This window comes from Limulus polyphemus, unplaced genomic scaffold, assembly GCF_000517525.1.
Source record: "Limulus polyphemus unplaced genomic scaffold, Limulus_polyphemus-2.1.2 Scaffold5553, whole genome shotgun sequence".
NCBI classification, from domain to species: domain Eukaryota; kingdom Metazoa; phylum Arthropoda; class Merostomata; order Xiphosura; family Limulidae; genus Limulus; species Limulus polyphemus.
In genome coordinates, this window is record NW_013671163.1 from 44,499 (window position 1) to 51,598 (window position 7,100).

The 7,100-nt window shown below is 36.7% G+C and overlaps 1 long non-coding RNA gene across 1 annotated transcript in view; it reads right to left on the bottom strand.

The window, feature by feature from the left end:
* Window positions 1–1,990, bottom strand: part of LOC111089207 — an 8,835-nt gene extending 6,845 nt beyond the window's left edge. Inside the window, exons 1-2 of the long non-coding RNA XR_002613514.1 lie at window positions 1,787–1,990; window positions 282–360 (exon numbers count right to left, since the gene is read on the bottom strand). This is a non-coding gene — a long non-coding RNA (uncharacterized LOC111089207). The remainder of the gene's footprint in view (window positions 1–281; window positions 361–1,786) is intronic.
* Between the last annotated feature and the right edge of the window lie 5,110 nt (window positions 1,991–7,100).

Here is a 7,100-nt window from a genome sequence, read left to right on the forward strand (position 1 = left end):
GTACGTACGTAGTACGTAGTACGTAACGTACGTAGTACGTACGTAGTAGTAGTAGTAGTAGTAGTAGTAGTACGTACGTACGTACGTACGTATATAATAATTTTTATTGTGTAAATATAAGACGTTGTTTTTAATTTTTTATTATAATTTAAAATATTTTAAACACAAGTGCATAAATATGTATTACGTCAGTTTCTTCGATTAATTGAGTTGACGGAGTTTAACGATTTGTTTGTTGTTAAGCGTAAAACTACACAATGGACTATCTGAGCTATACTCACCGCGGGTATCGAAACCCGATTTTTAGTGTTATAAGCCCCCATACTTGCCGCTAAGCCACCGAGGGTCATTTTAGTGAACCTGGAACAAAATGGATAATTGAAAACTGGAGAAATAATATAAATCCCTCAACATCGGTGTAATAGTAGTGTTTGGTTTTATTTTACATAACACAGTTTAACATACAAGACTATACCAGAAAATTAGGAGCTACAAACTTACTGATGCTTTCGTCAGAGTTGTAGCTCTGTACTTTATAAATTCTCTTATATTTTTAAAGCCACTTACAGTCATAGTTAGGTATGCCTGTTAGATATTTAGCTGATTTTTTTATAAACTGTCTTAAATCGACTCATACATGTATGCATTTATATTAACACACTTGTTAGTTTTTTGTGTTGTTGTTGCTGTTTTTCGGGGGTGGGTGCTTTGGGAATTTTTAAAAAATAAAATAACGAAGCATTCTAAGCAATGTTGTGTGCTCAGTGTCGCAATCCAGCTGAGTAAAACAGAGCGTAAGTTTACAACACAAGGTGCTGGTTTTACGCAATGCTGTAGTACGTGTTGTTGTCTTGCGTCATTTAGTGACGGGTGAACTGCGAGCGAGTTTTGCGGCGTGACGCTATCCTAATCCGTTCAAAACAACTGTAAAGCTACACTTTGCATACCCCCAAGGGCTGCAGGGAGGGAAATATTTTAGTGTAGATCCTAGACTATAGAAGGTTAACACGTCATTATACGTGTATTTTGAGTTATTTTGTATCCAGAGAAAAAGAATTTAACTCATCAACTTTGTAAGAAACAGTTAGTTGCTTTTGGAATAAGGAGTCCTTGTTTTTTGTTTTTTTTGCTTTACTTTCAGTAAAATATTCAGATATTTCTCTGATGTGGCCGGGCGTGGCCATGTTGTTAACATGCCCGTACTGCGAATCCTAGCATCCAGAGGTTATTTCTAGCTTGTCCGAAAAAAAAAAAAACGCGCTCCGCATTTTGGGACAGTGGGTACGCTTTTCGATCTGAAAAAATAAAATTTATCCCAAGAACCTGAGGTTCGATTCTCCGCAGTGGACAGAGCGCAGAAGGAACAATGTTCTTCATGTTCGGTCAACAGTAATCGATATCACATGGTCGTACTATGAATAAATTGAGTGTGCGGTTCCAGATACTTTGTGATTACGGTGAATTTTATTTTCATAATATTCAATTATTATAGCAAAACCTTACACGATACAAACGGAGATACTTAACTAATAATAACTTTGAACACAATATTTTCCATTCTTCAAATAGTTTAAATCGTATTTTAAATGTTACCTAAAGCCTATTATTTATCACAAACATATGACTGTTAACCCTAATGCCTTACTTGTGGAGCTCTATTATTTGTTTGGATTATAAATTTGTCTTAAGTCTCTACAACTAAGAGAACTCAGTTGATTAGGATGAATAGTCTGAACACTAGTTATAGTTTATTCAACCTATAAGAAGTAGTTGATTCGTGACTCACGTTTCGTTGTAAATCATCATGATTGCCACATGTTTCCTGGCGGGATCTGACCGTTTCTTTGGTCTGGAATGATGACTCTTCGTTTTACGTTTACACTGAAGGTGTTCTTTTACGGGGTTAATAGATTCCAAAGCACCAGAACTGACGTTATATAAGTTAAACATAGTTATGGATATATTAAAAACAAATATGAAGCACAGTCTTGTCATTCCATTCACCACCTGGCACTGAGTTATAGCGGTTTTGGGTAATTCCACACCTCATCAGTAACCATGGGCAAGGGCAGATCGAAGAAAACAAGTCTGGGCTTCTTATAGTAGAGACCTGTACGTAAACATAGGTTTGGTTTGTTTGTTTTGAATTTCGCGCAAAGCTACACGAGGGCTATCTGCGCTAGCCGTCCCTAATTTAGCAGCGTAAGACTAGAGGGAAGGCAACTAGTCATCACCACCCACCGCTAACTCTTGGGCTACTCTTTTTACCAACGAATACCTTATAACGCCCCCACGGCTGAAAGGGCGAGCATGATTGGTGGGACGGGGATTCAAACCCGCGACCCTCAGATTGCGAGTCGAGCGCCCTATCCACCTGGCCATGCCGGGTCCCGTAAACATAGGTTCACTGTAGTGAGTAATATACATAGTTATCAATAGATACTTATTTTAGTAAAATATTGATACAAAGAAACCTATTTTCAACCCCAAATCTTAACATCTACATCAAAAATAAGTATAGTATATTATTATGCTAAAGATTGGTTTGGTTTGAATTTCGCGCAAAGCTAGCTTCACGAGGGATATCTGCGCTAGCCGTTCCTAATGTAGTAGTGAAAGATTTGTTTGTTTGTTTGTAGTTAAAGGCAAAGCTACACAATGGGCTCTCTGTGCTCTGCCCACCACGGGTATCGAAACCCGGTTTCTAGCGTTTTAAATCCGCAGACATACCGCTGTGCCACTGGGGGTAGTAATGATAGACTAGAAGGAAGGCAGCTAGTCAACATCACCCACCGCCAACTTTTGGGCTACTCTTTTACCAACGAATAGTGGAATTGACCATCACATTTTAACATACTGAAAGGGCAACAAGCCTGCTCGGTGACAAGAATTCAACCCGCGACCCTCAAATTGCGAGTCGATCGCCTTAATCGTATAATATTGATATAATATGTTCGTTTTGTTCGTATCAATTTCAATCAGAAACCTTGTCACAATATTTGGACATTCATCAAATTACCAGCTTCAGAAGGCAGCCTTTATACATTTACATTTCTCGGCGATTTTTTTTAAAGCTTTGTATACACCTAAAATAACATCCAGTGCAGTCAGTATATAGTATTCTTTGACACTGCTTTAAGTTATTTTCAACCCCAATTTATTTCAAATTATTGAAGACAGCATTCGGAGCTTTACTTCTCTTGATAATGAGAACAAAAACAAAAATTAAAAAATCAAACGTAACACATCCACCCATATGAACAGACAAAAACATTGTTGTTGAATTGCTTGTTGTTGTTGTTGTTTTCTCAAGCACAAAGCTACACAATGGGCTCTCTGTGCTGTGCCACCTGTCGCTATCGAAACCCGATGTTTAGCGGTACAACCCCCCACAGACTTACTGCTGAGCCATCAGGGGCGTGTTTGCCGTATCAAAAACATTTGTGAATTTAATCGCAAATACATCATAAATATTTGAATTATTTACACATATAAATCTTCACATGTGGCTCATTCCTTTTGTTGATGTCCATACGTTCCCCCCCACCCCCCACCCCTCCAGTGGCACAACGGCAAGTCTGAAGGCTTATAACGCTAAAAACGTATGGCGACAACATAATGCGGTTTGAATTTCACGCCAGAAATGCGAATCGAGCGCACAGAGTCGATAGACAAAGCCTAACCTGCACAGATGATGATTTCAGCCGCTGATTCATATCCAACATGTCATATGTTGCTATTCAAAACGTTGGTAAAATTTGCAGTTGAAAATTGTTTAATTTATGAGAAAACGGGACCAAAATGACATCAAGTCGCACCAGTGTTTTCACACTTGAAGAGACAATTGAACTTATCAAGCCGACGATTATTCTGGCCTTGAACTTGAATTATCTGACGATGATTTTAAGCATAGTATGACTGAAAAAAGTACGCGCATAAAGGGGTTAAAGTTCTATATTTCTATGATTCTTCTTTAAAATGGCAAAATGCGGCAATGACGAGGAATAAAAGGCAGTATCCGTACATTTATTATTTAATTATTTGAAGCCTTATACAAATCATTTATTATTTAATTATTTGAAGCCTTATACAAATGATTTCTTGGTACATCATCGTGATAGCTAACGTGCAATAATGTAAACAGGGCTTAATTTTATGTCGTATCTGAGTTTCGGAATCTGTTTTCAATTTTTATATATATATAATGGCAGGTTTGTTTGTAGCTAAGCACAAAGCTACACAATGGGCTCTCTGTGCTATGTCCACCACGAGTATCAAAACCCGGTTTCTAGTGGTATAAGTCCGCGTATTTACCTCTGTTCCACTGGAGGGCCTAAGGGCGGGAACACTATAATTCATATTGACATTGCTTTGGGTGCATTGTGAATTTATATTTGATTGACGCTGTCAGCTACATTGCCTTCCTCCATCTCCTAAATCCCCCCTCCCCCAGTACCACAAAGGTAATATTGAAGTAATACTAAAGTTTTATTGTTTATTAAGATGTCTCCGCTCCGTGATAATAAAGTTTTATTGGTTATTAAGATGTCTCTGCTCCATTATAATAAAGTTTTATTGTTTATTAAGATGTCTCTGCTCCATTATAATAAAGTATTATTGTTTATTAAGATGTCTCCACTCCGTGATGATAAAGTATTATTGTTCATTAAGATGTCTCTGCTCCATTATAATAAAGTTTTATTGGTTATTAAGATGTATTCACTCCGTGATGATAAAGTTTTATTGTTTATTAAGATGTCTCCACTCCGTGATAATACAGTTTTATTGGTTATTAAGATGTCTCCACTTCGTGATGATAGTTTTATTGGTTATTGAGATGTCTTCGTTCGGTAATGATAAAGTTTTATTGGTTATTAAGATGTCTCCACTCCGTGATAATAAAGTTTTATTGGTTATTAAAATGTCTCCGCTCCGTGATAATAAAGTTTTATTGGTTATTAAGATGTCTGCACTCCGTGATGATAAAGTTTTATTGGTTATTAAGATGTCTCGGCTCCGTGATAATAAAGTTTTATTGGTTATTAAGATGTATTCACTCCTTGAAGAAGTATGTATAATTTTATACAAAGGTGAACATTATTACACATTTAAAGTAAATTTTTAGATTTTTTCATTTTCAAGGATTATTAATAAAGCAAGCTTACTTGTTTCTGGATTTTAAAATCTGGGTTACAATAATTCTTTTTTGACTTTTTAATGAATTTAACCAGTTCGTACATCTGAAGGATGTCTATTGTAAAATACACATGTGAGTATAAAAAGGTATTGAATAATTCGAGAAAATTATTCATACAAAAAAGAGGGATGGGAAAAATACAGCACATAGCAAGAAGATGTGCAAAGCCTACTTTATTTATTTTACCCCTATGTATCACACATGTCTACGGTATTTAATTCTGTGAAACGCCCCCGAGGACCCCTTTTAATTAAATTTTGTTTCGCGAACCCCCGAATCTTTTGTTTTGAAAAAAACATATATATATTTCTTTTACAGGAAAAGTTGTATTCCAAAATTAAATATTTTAATTCGTATAAACTGAATTTTATGAAAAATATTTTTAGTCTATAAATCATAGTTTTTTAAAAATATTTATGAAATTTCGTACATGATTCGCGGACCGCAATTTGAGAAATGATGTTCTGTACTGTTCGATGTTGTTGTTGTTGTTTTACGTTGAAAGATACTTAACATGAATAAAGCTGGCCCAGTGTTCAACCGTATTTTATATCGTGATCAGAAACAAGTTAAAATGGCCTTTGATAATTGACTTTTCAGACTAAAATTATCTACTACTCAGTCAGTTGTTTCATCTATAAAAACTCGTATAAAGAAGCATTACAAGAAACAGACTGGGCGTGGCCTTGTGGTTAGCGTACCCGGACAATGAACTCGAGGGTTCGTGCCTTACGTCCCGTTGCCTCAAATAGATAAAAAAAAAACATGCTCTGAATTTTGGTGCAGTGTGCGCTATAACAGTGACGGTCAAATCCAATAACTCGGTCAGACGTAGTTCAAAGGTTGGCAGAGGGTGCTGTTGTTTAGCTGCTTTCATTTTAGTGTAGGGGTTCCCAGACATTCTCACCACAAGCCCCCCCTCTAGAACATTCCGCATCCTGACTGACCCCACCACCACCACCACTCAATGTATTTACAGATACTGAGCACCTTAACAGTATTGTGTATTTGCTACAGCCCACATCGACAGTTTCTCCTGGTCCTCTATTCTAGAGTATCAGACCAAAGTTACGTTTTACCTTCAAACATCAAAACAGTAAAAAAAAGGGGGAGATGTTTCCATAATTTTGTCCAACCCACAAAACACGCAACTTTTACACTTACATAGTTGCATGTAACCTAGTAAATGCATGTACCATATACTATACATATACATAGTTGCATATAACCTAGTAACTGCATGTACCATATACTATACATATACATAGTTGCATATAACCTAGTAAATGTATGTACCATATACTATACATATACGTAGTTGCATATAACCTAGTAAATGTATGTACCATATACTATACATATACATAGTTGCATATAACCTAGTAAATGCATGTACCATATACTATACATATACATAGTTGCATATAACCTAGTAAATGCATGTACCATATACTGATGTATCAATATCAGCGACAAACATTATTGGATATTTATTGTTTATATTGTATGTATTGTACTTCCCTAGCACAGACGGTTTGTTTGAAGTTAAACACAAAGCTACATAATGGGCTATCTGTGCTCTGCCCATGGTATCGAAAGTCCAAATTTCTTATTACAAACACCACCCTAACCCCACTTACCTTACTTTGCGCGACAAACCTGCTGTCTCATGCAGTATTTGTTTTGTATAGTTTTATTTTATGTTCCTTATCATTCTTCGTTTGGTGAAACTCTCGCGACACCCCTAGCTACTGCCCCCCCCCCAGTGGCACAGCGGTATGTTTGCGGACTTACAACGCTAGAATCCGGGTTTGGATACCCGTGGTGGGCAGAGCACAGATAGCCCATTATGTAGCTTTGTGTTTAACTTCAAACAAACCGTCTGTGCTAGGGAAGTACAATA